Source organism: Rhinolophus sinicus, chromosome 2 (assembly GCF_057876585.1).
Source record: "Rhinolophus sinicus isolate RSI-liver-muscle chromosome 2, RSI-T2T, whole genome shotgun sequence".
Taxonomy (NCBI): Eukaryota; Metazoa; Chordata; class Mammalia; order Chiroptera; family Rhinolophidae; genus Rhinolophus; species Rhinolophus sinicus.
Window position 1 is genome coordinate 42,642,348 of NC_142502.1, and position 13,429 is coordinate 42,655,776.

The 13,429-nt window shown below is 40.1% G+C and overlaps 1 long non-coding RNA gene across 1 annotated transcript; it reads left to right on the forward strand.

Moving 5' to 3' along the window:
- The first annotated feature begins 3,115 nt into the window (after positions 1 to 3,115).
- LOC148758769 (uncharacterized) lies at positions 3,116 to 11,700 on the forward strand. The gene is made up of 2 exons (XR_016020196.1): positions 3,116 to 4,838; positions 10,351 to 11,700. It is a non-coding gene; the product is annotated as an uncharacterized LOC148758769 (long non-coding RNA).
- The last annotated feature ends 1,729 nt before the right edge of the window (positions 11,701 to 13,429 follow it).

Sequence of the window (13,429 nt, forward strand, 5' to 3'; positions counted from 1 at the left end):
TAGCTCAGTGGTTCTCACACTTTAGTGTTTATAAGATTCACAGTACCAGGTTGTATAATATATACAGAACCATGTTTATATGGATAATTTTATGGAGGGATTTTGACTACACACAATTTTTACCTTTCCTGTTGACATTAAGTCTTAGATGGCTATAAGATGCAATTCTACTGAGTAATGGTGCCAGAATAGGGCAGCTGGATTGGATCTTAGGTTAGGATCTAAGGGTGGATGGCCTTGGAGTGGGAAACCTGCTCACTCTGCCTACTCCCAAAGCTTATTTTCATCACAGCAGGCTACCAAACCACTCCTGAAGTTCACACTTTGGCAAAACAAACAAACAAACAAAAAAACTCACCCTTTTTAGCTTCAAAGATGCATGTATTTTCGGAGCTGAACTCATAGTTACTTACATTGGCATCCACTATTGGCATCAGCTTGATCACAGCTGTCATTTCCCCCCAATAAATAAGGGAGAGGTGACAGTAGGAAGCAATGCAATCACTGAGGGCCCACTTTTGTCTTGGAGGTAGAATTCTTAATTAACTTCTCTGAGTGTCAGTTAATCTGGAAAATAGGGATATTAATCATTCACCCTCCTCAAGTGCTAGCCAACATGAACTAATACCCTTCTAAGACTTTAAGCCTTTTCACATTCTGTCCCTCAGCCTGGCCAGCTCCTCAGCATTCTTCAAGATTCAACTTAGGAGCCCCTCCCCTGAGAAGGCATTCTTCCATGCTGCTCACCACCCTTCTCCTCTGCAATTGGGGTGAAAAGCCACTGCTGAAGGTTCTCCCCATGCCTGAGCTTCTACCTGCCCAGTCAGCTACACACATCTGATTCCTTCTAAGCACCTTGAAGGCAGAGGTGATGTCTACTTTACTTCTTATTATGACTTGTAAGAGTTTGAAAACTTTTTGTTGCATATAAGAGGAATGGAATGACATCTCTTTATGGCTTCAAATAAGATAGCGGATGTAAAGCATAAAACCTAATGCCTGACACATATTAGGTTGGTGCAAAAGTGATTGCGGTTTTTGCATTATTTTTAATCTTTTAAATCGCAATTACCAACCTAATAGCAAGCACTCAGTATTTATCTTTCTTTTCACTGCCCCCAACCCCAGCCAGTGCCCTTTTCTCAGGGGCCTTTGCCTGACCCTATTCCATAATGAGAGAGGTGACCTTAGTGGAATCTGCTGAGAGTGACCCTTTCTGTAAGGACTGATAGAGTTCAGAGGGGAAATGTACATGTTTGGAATAGTTTCAACTTGAACTAGTTTTAAGAGGCTATAGGGTCATCAGTGAGGATATGTTATAGAGTAATAAATGATGACTTCACTATCTTGGAACATACAGTAAATTAGTTTATACATTAATTGGGTGATAATTGTGTTTTGGTGTGGTGTGAAACTCAATAAATACATTATTGAAAACTGATCATTACAAATTATAACAATAATAGTAGATATTGAAATTTACCGTGAATATTACAGAGACTGTTAAATGTAAAGCAAAAAGAAGTTTTTTAAGTACAAATTCAGTTCTAAAGAAATTAAACATGACTCATTACAATTACGTATTTAAATATAAATGCATGGCACAGATTTAATCAAGCGGTAAAGACTTTTGGCCATTAGAGGGCGCGCATACTTTAAAAATGTTTGGACCAACCACACAGTTCCAACAATGGACCCTGTGAATTTCATAATTAGTTAATGAATGTCCTGAAAAAAGATTTTGGAGGATTGTTTGTTTGTTTGTTTGTTTGTTTGTTTGTTTGTTTGTTTTGGAGACTTTTTATACAATGAACATTCCAGAGGGATGAATAAGTGACAACAATTGTAAATCAATATGGGTATATCAGAACTGGCTAGAAATGTTCTAAAGAGTAATCACACATATTTACAGTCAGAAATTTAATTACTTTTTTGTCCAGAACATAAAGTATATTTTAAAGGCACTTTATTCTTAAAGCCACATTCCTTCAAAACTTAAAGTTACGGAATTATTTATTTTGTTTTCAATTAATAGAGGAATGGGAGAATTGGTGTCATAATTTTATCATTACTTGTATGTGAAACCAGCAATGTTTCAGCGTCTTATCAACCTCTGCAATGTCCCTGAAATCTACTCTTTTTACCTCATTTTCACTGCCATGGGCCTGGTTCAAGGGTTCGTTGTTTTCCGCTGGATTGTCATGATACGTTTCTTTTGGTGTCTCCCAAATGCACTTGACTTTGCATCACTCTCAAACTAATTTTCGTGAAACATATTTTTGATCATGTCACTCTTCTGCCCTGACACCTTTAGTAGCTCTCTGTTTCTACAAAATAAAGCCACAAATATCCACTTGGTGTTCAGAATCCAATTCACTTTTACCTCCTTTTCAGGCCCATCAGCTCTGGCTGGAATAATTCTCTCCCTCTTTTTTCTGAGTTCTTGTGGCACATTTTCTGTACTGACTTTGATTTTATACTTGCTTGTGAGCGTGTTTTATACCACCTCCAGGAAGACCTTTCTTAAGGGAGTGAGTCCTTGCTCAGAAAGCAGAGACTAAGCAGAGAGTAAGCTTAGCTGCATAATGTTCAAGACCTGCTTAAGAGAACCAGATTTGGGAAACTGTCTGAGGTGGAATTGATAGAGCCTGGTGTTCTGGTTATCTATTGCTACATAAGCCGTCTCAAAACTTAGTGGCTTAAAGTAACAATTTATTATTATCTCTCAAGATTCTGAGAGTCGACTAGACTCAGCTGGGTGGTTCTTGCTTAGAGTCTCAAATGCAATTGCAGTCAGACGGTGGCTGGGCTGGAGTCTCCTGAATGCTCAATCAGGCCGGACATCCAAGATGGCTTCTTCAGTTACATGTCTAGCTGCCTGGGCTAAGATGGTTGAAGTCTCTGGGGGCTAGCCAAGCATTTTGCTCTCTACATATGGCTCTTCCATGTGATTAGCTTGGATTTCCTCAAAGCCTGGTGGTCTCAGAATAGACTTCTTATACAGTGACTGACTTTCTCCAGAACAAGCATTTCAAAAACCCAGGTAGAAGGGGCAAAGCTTCTTAGGAGTTAACCTTGGATATCACATGGGATCACGTCCTTTCCAGTTCCAGCCCAGATGCAGTGTCGGAGGGGGCAGTATTGCACAAGAGCACAGTACTGGGAGGTGTGGTTCCTCAGGGGACCATCTTTGGAGCCCAGCTACCTCACCTGCTAACATTTTCAACTGGAAAACACCTTTATTTGAGGTGTGGAAGATTGGTGACAATAGATCAATCAGAAGAATTGAAAAAGATCTTGTGACAAAAACTTAATTGCAAGACAAAAGGCGTGGTCAGTCGATTATTGCTAAAATACTCCACAAATACTTTTAAACTTTTCTTATCAAAAGGTGGGGTATATGTTCCCTCTCCCTGAAACTGAACAAGATTTCCGGACTGTTTGGTTTAATAGAGTATATCAGTGGTGATATTATGTAATTTCCAAGGCAAGGCCAAAGAAGGCAGTTGTATTTCTGCCTTGCTTACTAGATTACTTACTCTTGAAACCTTCAACAGCCTGACTTCCTAAATCTTCCATGCTGCAAGGAAGCCCAAACTAATTCATGTGGGATATTGACTATATTATCACTCATTTATTGTCATTGTTTGGATGTCATATGGAGTGGGGGCTGGGAATTCTTGGTCTACTCCCTCTGGAGAGAGGTCTAAATTCTGAGGCTTAACAGAGGCCACAGGATTTGGTTGAGGCACTGGCAAGCTGGGGTTTGTAGCCCTGATGACTCTTTTAAAACGAGATTGAAAATTGGATTAAGACTTGAGGTGGGCAAGTATAAAGTTGTAAGCAGAGAATGAAGAGAATAAAGAAGAATAGCCATCAAATATTGTAGATGTTCTGCTTTTTCACTCCCGCCATAGGCTAAGTGTTCAGTGTTCTGTTCTTTCCTTTAGTTTGCCTTTAAAACTTTTTTTTTCTTTAAAACTCACTCAAAGGCTAGACTTCAGATGTGCCACATAAGTGTGAAAAGCCTAGAAGGAAATGGTATTGGCATGTTTGGGTAAAGCTAGATTGGAGGGACACAATTAACATGGGACCCGCACTCATTTTTTTTGTCCTTCTGTCCTTCTAACTGTCTCTGTAGCACAGAACATTCTCAGGGAAAACAACATCCACTGACCTCATTCCAAGAAAATCAGTAACAACATCCAGTTGCCTTTGAGAAGGAAGGAAGACGACATTGAGAGACACGACAGTTAGAGAAAAACAGAGACAGCCACCGGTCACTCTTTCAGACTTCCCAGTGGGAACTTGGCGCCTCAGATAAACAAAGGCGCTGGCAGGAAGGAGAGCTGAAAATCAGTGGAGAGGGCTGGCAGGCCAGAGCCAAAGCAGGGACAGTCGGAAGAGAAAACCTGGGCCGGGGACCCCTGATTCTCTTCTCCAACAATCTTTGGCACCCTTTCTGAATCAAGGCTGGCGAGGATGCCCTCTGGCCTGGGGAACGTGGGTGACTCTGAAGTGCCCAGAGAGCAATGGATGCAGGTTTTGTACTTGTAACGGAGAGGAAGTCAGCAGCACTGGAAGCAATCGAGGTGGAGGGTACAAGACACCTTCTTGCCAAACCCATTCCCAGGCTTTCTGACTCTCTAGGAACAGAGAGAGAGAGAATGCCTTTGCCAGTTTCCTGTAATTCAGTCAGTGGAGCCAGGGCCCCAGGGAGGGCTTGCTCAGAGAAAACAAATGCACAAGAGAAAAGGACAAGAAGGAGGAAACGCCAGCTAGGAGACTCCAAAGGGATCAGCGGCTAAGCTCACGGGCAAACTGCTTCAGAGCAGGAAGTAAGTAAAGCGCAAACAGGATCTGAGCGAGGTCATTTGTTTTGGAGAAGAGAGAGGGAGGAGGAGGGAAGGGCAGCAGTGTGAATGTGGTTATGTCAGAGCCTTCCAGGGCGCTGGGACGTCCTGCCTGCGGCTTGCTGCAAGGCGAATCCTCTCTGCTTGCTGAGCCCTTGGCTGGCACAGGCCTGACTGCATTCTGTCCGGGTAACTAAAAAATTAATGTCCCTCCCATCACAAGGTCAACATTGAAGTATCTTCCTGGGGAGCTATGTGGGGGGAGTGAGAGTTCCAGGGGGAACTTTTGTCATCTGCTCAGAATAGCCTTGCAAATTCTTAGATATAGTCAGTAAGTTTCCTTTGTATGAATATGCCATCCCCTGAATAGACTGTACCGAGTTTTTGGAGTAACTTCTTCAGTCCGCTTATACTTTATGAACTTTATTGTATTTTAATTTTTTTTATTAAAGTATAGTTGGCATACAATATTATATTAGTTTTAGGTGTACAACATAGTGACTCAACAGACATCTGTATAACCTACGGTGTGATCGCCACACTAAGTCTCGTAACCATGTCACCGTGCAAATTTACTACAATATTATTGACTATATTCCCCTTCAGCTTTTTCAACAATTCCTCTTACCCTTCTCCCCTCTGGCAACCATCAGTTTGTTCTTTGTTTCTATGAGCCTGTTTCTGTTTTATTTCTTCATTTGTTTTGATTTGTATTAATTCCACACGTAAGTGAAATTATGCTTTATTTGTCTTTCTCTGACTTATTTCGCTCAGCATTAATATCCTCTAGGTCCACCCATGTTGTTGCAAATGACAAGATTTCATTCTTTTTTTATTGCTGAGTAATAGTCCATTGTGTATACTTTATCAGCTTTAATCCTTATCTGTCTGTATGTTGCTATTTTGGCTGAAAAATGGATAACAGAACTTCCTCATGGACTGTTTTGCTCACCATCTGGCTTGTCTAGAGACAATTTTAGGAGCTTTACGGTGTGGAAGAATATCAGCATGGCCTTATCACATGCTATTCAGTATCAAAAGATTGAGTTTAGGTATTAGAAAGAAGAAAAAATAGCGTTTATCAAGAATCCAAAAAGATATACAGCTCATAGTCTTTCAAGAAATGGGGGCTCGTAGGTGGTACATTTCTTTTGACTTCACTCATTGTGTTCATGGTTTCCAGAACCCCAAGGTAAGCAGAATTCATTAACCATAAAGTGTGCATGTGGCGCAGGATGTCAAATGCACTGTTTTGTTTTGTTTTTTAAGCTTCTTCTAAGGACTTTTTCAGTGGACTCAGATGCTCTCACCTGATAATTACTCCCTTCTCTGGTACTTTCTGTTCCATGGGCCATGAGAAGTCATAACAGCCCAATTCAGCTCAAGTGTGGCCTATGTGGCCCTAGAAGTGACGGTGGGAACACCTTTATACAACAATGGGCCTGCGATGGGGGAGCAAAGGGAATGGGCAGCTGGCCAAGTTAAACAGGGAATTTTGAATCCCAAGGAATTTACGGCTGCTTCTGGGTCTAAATAAGATGCAACACAATGACTTCTCTGAAGGCCTCTACACATTCCACAGAAAGGGGCCGGACTTGGGCCAGCCTGTCTTAACATTTTCCTTCACACTTTTTTTTTTCCACTTGATACTCTAACTTGAATTTCTTTTCTGGAAACAATCACCTGGCAAGGATTAGTCCCAGATATCACTAGGGAGTCACTAGACACAGCTGGATTCTTACACTGGTAGAAATGTGTCTGTTAGAGTGTCCTGAAATGATTCATGGGGAATTCAGTGAACTATTTGTGGTAGAAGCCTTCATTGCATAGTTGTTGGTCAAGGCAGTGCTTTTTCAAAGTGGTAGAAGTTACTTGGAATTTAAGACAATTTAAGATCTATCATTTATAAAATCTAAATAAACATATATTATATAACTGTTTAAGACAGCTGCCTAAGGGGGATGCAGATTTAATGTGCCAAATGTGACTGCATTTCTCTCCCCAACAGAATAATAAAATACTTCTCTTATTCTCCTGCAACTTTTCTATTCTGATTGTGTACTTGAAGCACAAAGTAGTCTAGGAAGGAAGGTTGTAACTGTTAGAGTGACTGGCTCACAAAACTCTGAAAAGGGAAGAACTTCCTGTTGTAATTATTTAAGCATAACCATTGCAACAAAACAACAAATGCCCATGTTTGACTTCATTGGAATCTTATAATTTGTGCATTTAAGTTACCCAAAGTCAATCACGAGAGATAAGCGCTGATAATTGTGCCTCCTAGTCCTCTTAGTGGTAAATGATCTGGACTGAGCTTCGAACAGGTGACTGACTTTTCATCTGGTGCTTAACCAACGGTGACATGTTCTAATACAGGAGGGAAACAGAGCTTCATTTGACTTACTTAGAGATTGCATGGTAGTCTCCAACATAGCCTTCTGAAAGGAATTTTTGGATTAATTTTGGCTGTTTATAATCACTATTGTACATGCATAAGATGTGTTTCCACCTGGATACATGGTGATGTTCCAGGCCTCTTCTGAGTGCTAGTAACAGGAATTTAGTTCCAGCAGGACAGGTTCGCATGTACTTCCAGAAATTCCACTAGCATGAAGGCTTAATGAATCCTGGGAGAGACAATTGTTGACTTATATCGGGAGCCAAAACCTTATCTCTCTACTTCCTGAGCTTGGGGAAGAAATCATATCATTCTACCCATAAAGTATAAGAGTACTTCTTGATTGTTCAGGTCAAAGAATATTCTATTGACTGTTTTTGGCTTAGCATTCCAGTTTCTAACTGTTGATGTAAGAAATTTTCAAACCTGTAGAGAATTTTTATGAGTTTATTTGAGCCAAACTGACGACATATGCTGGGGAACAAGATCTCAGATGTTTCCAAGATTAACAGTTTTTCAGTTTTTGTTATGCATTTGAAATTAAGAAGGGAATTTAAGGAAGATTACATGGAGGTGGGGCAAAGTAAAGTGAGATTGGATTACAGGATAGTTAGCAGAATTTGTTTCTTACTGCTTATTTCAAAAGTGTGCTAATCTAGATGTACAGAAACAGTGGACGGGACTTGTTTAATGCAAAGAGAAGGCTTTTAGTAAAAAAGTTGTAAGCCTGGGGCATGATTACCCACCTTGACCTACCCAGTTAGGAATTTATGATCAGGTCACCTTGTTAAGCTACTTTCCATAGAACCCTGCCCCCCCTTTTTTTTTCATTCACATAATCTATTCCAAATATGCACTGGTGAATATGAAAAGATGTATGCACAAGGCTATTCATTGGAACACCATTTGCTTATTAGAAACAACTCAAATCTCAATCAAAAGAGGACCATCAACTATGGTTACATCCACACAATGGAATATTATACAGCTATACAGCTATAAAAAGAAGTAAAGAATATCTGTACATACATCTATGAGAAGATCTCCAGGATGTATTGTTAATGAATTCAATTTTAAAGCATGATCACTAAAACAAACAAAATGAAAAACTGAACCTAACTATGTATTGAGTTGATGGCACATCTCCTCAAGGAGGAAATATTTCAAGTGACTTTAAAACATGGGAATTGACAATAGATCCCAAGTGGGCTATATCTTTACACCAAAAGGAATTGTCAAAAAAAAAAAAAATCTTCAAATGTTTTCAGTAATTATGAGGATATCATTATTCTGAGACTTTGTATATGCTTTGTGGTTGTAAAACAAATGAGTAATTATGTAAGTGTTGTGGGGAACCAGGATTTGGGGTATGAAAGGAGATGCAGATGTGGGACAGAAAAGATAAAAAAAAAGCCCTGTAGTCCTGAGCTAGAATTTGCATTGGAAAATTTGGTGTAAACTTGTGATGCTTTATCTCTCTCTCTCTCTCTCTCTCTCTCTCTCTCTCTCTCTCTCTCTCTCTCTAATCTATCTCTATCTCTCTATCTAGCTAACTCTGTCTCTAATCTCCTTGCTTTGTTCCTGAAGAGGCCTAGAAATAATGAGCAAGCCACTAGGAGTGAGCTTTCCTAACAGACAGATTACCATGTTCTAAGAACTAGGGCTCCTTAGAAAAATACCTGGATCCAGGTCTGCATCACGAAATGCTCAAGCTAAACCTTCAACATCCAGTCATACCCAAAAACAAGAATGCTATTGACGACAAGACTGTGCCCAAAGGAGTCAGGAACTGACTTGCAAGGGCTTCCATGTAACTATTAGCAAAAATAGTAACTGCAAGAAATTGAAGCACATCAACTATATTGAAATCTATGAGTTTATCAAAAAAGAAGATACTTGGGATGTGAAGTCAGTATGTGACAAATCCCAAGGCAGGTAAAGGACAGCCCAGGTGGTTAAGGGCAAACCTGTGACCATATCAATGACGGCCACAAGGCAGCTGAGCAGGGGACAAGGATTGACAATGGCACTGCAGCAGCAGCAACAACAGCAGTGGTGTCAGGAGGCCTCAAGGAGAATGGGTGCACCATGCTAGAACCTGGCCAGTGGACCAGAGGCCAAGAAGGATGCTGTGGTGTTGGGGTCCACAAAAGACTGATGGAGATAGAAAACCACAGGTGGCTGTCACCATTATATGCACCTCTGTGTTTTGGTCCTGAGGCTACACCCCAGAAAATTATACTTAGGAGCATTAATATCAAGGAAATTGAAGTCAGTTATCCTGAGAATCTCATATTATTGTAGAAACATGTGAACAGAGTTTTATTACTAAAATCAATCAATTGTACTGGAAACCAAAATGTCTTTTCGCTCTTTTGTTTCAAATAGAAAATTTGCCTGAAAACTAGGGTCCTCTGCAGCCATCTTGCTGGGATTCCTATCTGAGAAAGGATCTTCCTCTCCACTGAAACTCTCCACAGCCTACCAATAATTCCTCTTCATGCCTGTTCTCCGAGAGAGCTACGTGAGAGCCTCAGCTCAGCTTGATTTTAAATTGTAGATACTATCAGTCCTTCAGGGGGTGAGAGGGCCTGGTATGTTTGAGCCAGGAATTGGACTAAGCTTGCTTGACTTGCGAAGCCTAATGTTTTTCCTGACCAAGGTGCTATGATTGAATTTATATGTTTTTATGACTGCAGGATTATTTCCTGGTTTTTCAGCTTGAAAGAAACTATTTGAAATAATAAACTTCCTTCTTCCTTGTGATTGAATCTATGGTGGTAATAAAAAAATATGAAGAACAGCTGTGCAGAGAGGTAACCATGACTCTATCATTTCTAGGCAAACTTGAATAACAACAAAAGCCTGAAAATGAAAATCTTCCTTGGAGTAAACATTCTGGTCAGCTTCACTTTAACCCTTGCAGTAGCTATTGTGTCCTGTATTTGAGAGAGAGCAGTGGTCCCCAGAGTTTTAAACCTGCAAACCCAGGAGCTGGGAGAAGCAGTGGGTGGAATTTCCTCTCAGCTATCTGATCTCATTTATTGATAAATCTGAAACCTACCGTCTCTCGTCTCTCCCTCTTCTTGCTCTCTCCAGGTATACCCTCCTGAGTCCACAATGAAAGTAAACTCAACAGCATCAGGCCTCACCTCAGACCAAAAACAGAAGGGAGTTGAAAACCAACTTAAGGGTAGTATATAGACTCCTTATCTTATATAAGGAGATGTAAAGTGCATAAAAACAAACATTTTTATTATTTGATATACTCAATTTGACCTATATCTAGGGATGTGCCTTATTATACAGGTACCTGAATCTTAAAAATGAGCTTTTGGAATGTCATCCTGGCCTGCATGTTTCATTCTGTAAAAGGTGTTTGGGAACTGAAATTCTGGCTCGTTTTCCTACTAAACTCGCACTGGTTATACATCATTTTCTGAAATTGAGCAGGGCCAATTTCTGATGTCTGCAAATAGTGCATATTTACACAAGGGCTGAGAAGATTGCTGAAATAGTTGTACCCTGGGAAAGCTTTATGAGAAAGATGACTTATGAGAAGAGTTTGATGAAGGAAAAAGACAGACAGGTGGACAGGAGCGGTAGAGGGAGGGGGAGTTTGGAGAGGAGTAGAGGGCTTGACATTGCAAGAATAGGTGTCGAGTGATGAGGAGGAGTAAGTGGAATTTAATGTCTAGAAGAGAGAATCTAGTCTATACAGTTAGGTGAAGGGATGGCATGGAAGGGTCAGTTGGTAACTCGCCTTAACTCATGATTAGGAGCTCTCATTTAAAGCAGTAGAAAATTAGCAACTTGGATCTGGGAAGTGATTGAGTGGTAGCTGTTGATAAATTTCTGAGGGAGGAATGATGTCATTAAAAAAGACATGAGAAAGAGAATTCTTAGTCTGTATAAGAGAATCTTGAAGCCGAGAGCAGAGCACAGCAGCTGGAAGCCAGTGAGGCAGAGACCAATGTTCCATATCGAGGGCTTCGCGTGGAAGCTGGACCCTGAGGAAATGAAATGGAAGATGCATGAACCTGTGATCTCCTCCATATAGAACTTCCTTATCTCCATGACCCTGCTACAAGTTACTCCTTTTATCTTAACGATATTGGACTGCACATAAAGATTGGATGTAACATGCAAATGCATGATATGAAGAACCTGGTTACAGTTTCTACTCTGTAAATGAACAGGCCCAGAAAGATGTAAGAGGCTCTTTGATTGAGTGGACATAAAACTTCTATTTGTTAACAACAAATTTGGCTCTGGTACCTGACCTTCATAGCTAAAATACAAACTATTTGTTAAGTATAAAATATGTTTTGTGGCCTAGTCTGCCCTTAATACTATGATCTTCACCCTCCATGAATGTTGGTGTAATTGTAAATAATGTCAAACTCCATTTCTAGTAAGTGTTAATTATATAAAGGAATTATGTCTGCAGTGGCACTGTCTAGTCAGTCATTTCTGTTTACCTTTTACTTCCATCTGGAGTATATTTGGTGAAGATCTTCTCATGATGTAGTTATGTGTTATGGAAGCCAGCACACAACCACAACAACATTTAAGCGCAGGACCATAGTCTATATTTTTATTAAATGTACCAATTAAGAGAAAAAAAAAAAAAAACAGAATCTGGAGGAAAGGAGCCTACAGTGGGGGCCAAATGGCCATGACCAGAGTCAAGTTAGTAGCAAGGGAAGGGTTGAAAGTATAGTCTGTAGGAAAAAGAATTACCATGAGAGAGCAACCAGAGATGAGGCAAAGAAATATTTTTGCTGAAGGGAAACCCAAGATAACAAGTCAGGAAAATGCCAGGAAAGTAATGTCATCAAGGACAACGGAATAAGTGCAAAGAAAGAGGGATTTTGCTGCAGCAAAAAAGAATGCTCTCTGGATGTAGAATATGACATGTAACATTTTGAGAAGTAAAAGTTAGCAGAAAGTTGTGGTGAATAAAACGTTTTGTTGATGTCTAAAGACTATGTTTAAATTATATGTAGATTATATAAAAGACTTCTCAGAAGGGTGTTTGTTTTGGTGTTTACCTTACTGACAGCAGTTTGGCTCACAAACATGCCTTTCAGCTGCTGGTGGTTTCTTCCAGAGAATCAATTCCTTGGCCCTGGGAAGGCACATTTGGAGAATTGTGTCGACTCCAGTAAAAGGGCACAGGGGGCAAAAATTAGATGAAACTGGGATAGCAGGGAGATTAAAACAGAGTGAATGTATGTACCATTGAACTTTAGATTTCATTCAATGAGAACTGGAGAATCATTGATGCTCTTTCAAGCCCTGGAATGACATGGTCAAATATACATGTTAGAACAACCCAACTGGCAGCAGAAAGAACAGCAGGTTAAAGAGGAGAAGACCCTAGAAGTGAGACCATGGCCTAGAAGGGAGTTATTCAAAGAATGACCAGGAATCCCATTTGCTGGAAAATATTAGTTATGAGGATGCCTAAATTGGGACAACTAAACAACATGGGCTAAATTCCCATGACTTTTAGACTTAACAGTTCTATGGTATCTAATGTAGATAGAATACTGAGGGTTAGAAGACAGCTAGTGGTTAATTTGCTCCAGAAGTTGGAAAGAAGAAAGCAATAAGCATTTGAGTGAACAGAACCTTAAATGGAAAAGGGATAAAGAGTATTTTGGCTAAGACATAAATTATGGAGATTGCCTGTATCCGTCAGGGTTTAGCCAAAGAGGCAGAATTAGTAGGATATGTTTGTATATACAAAGAGAATTATCTTTCACAATTGTGGGGGCTGTCTAAGGAAACCCCAAGTCCACAGGACAGACAGTCAGGGAAGATAATTAACCAGCTGGAAATCCATGAACTTGAGCTTGAGCTGAAGCTTTAGGAAGGGCCTGGTCATTCCTGAAGGGCTTCTACTTGACTGAGTCAGACCCAACTACGATGATGTGCCTTTTTTGATTAATTCAAAATTAACCAACTAGGGACTTTAATTATGTCTGCATAATCCCTTCACAGCAACCCCTAGATTGGTAGTTAATTGAATAGTTGGGAGATGATGTATGTATTCTGTAAAATAGCCATCGCCTCCTTTCTCCTCCAGCTCTCATGAAAGAATATCCTTGTAGTTCATCCTATCCAGAAATGAACTAGAAAGGGAATTCTGGGAAAACAGTTCAGATCGACT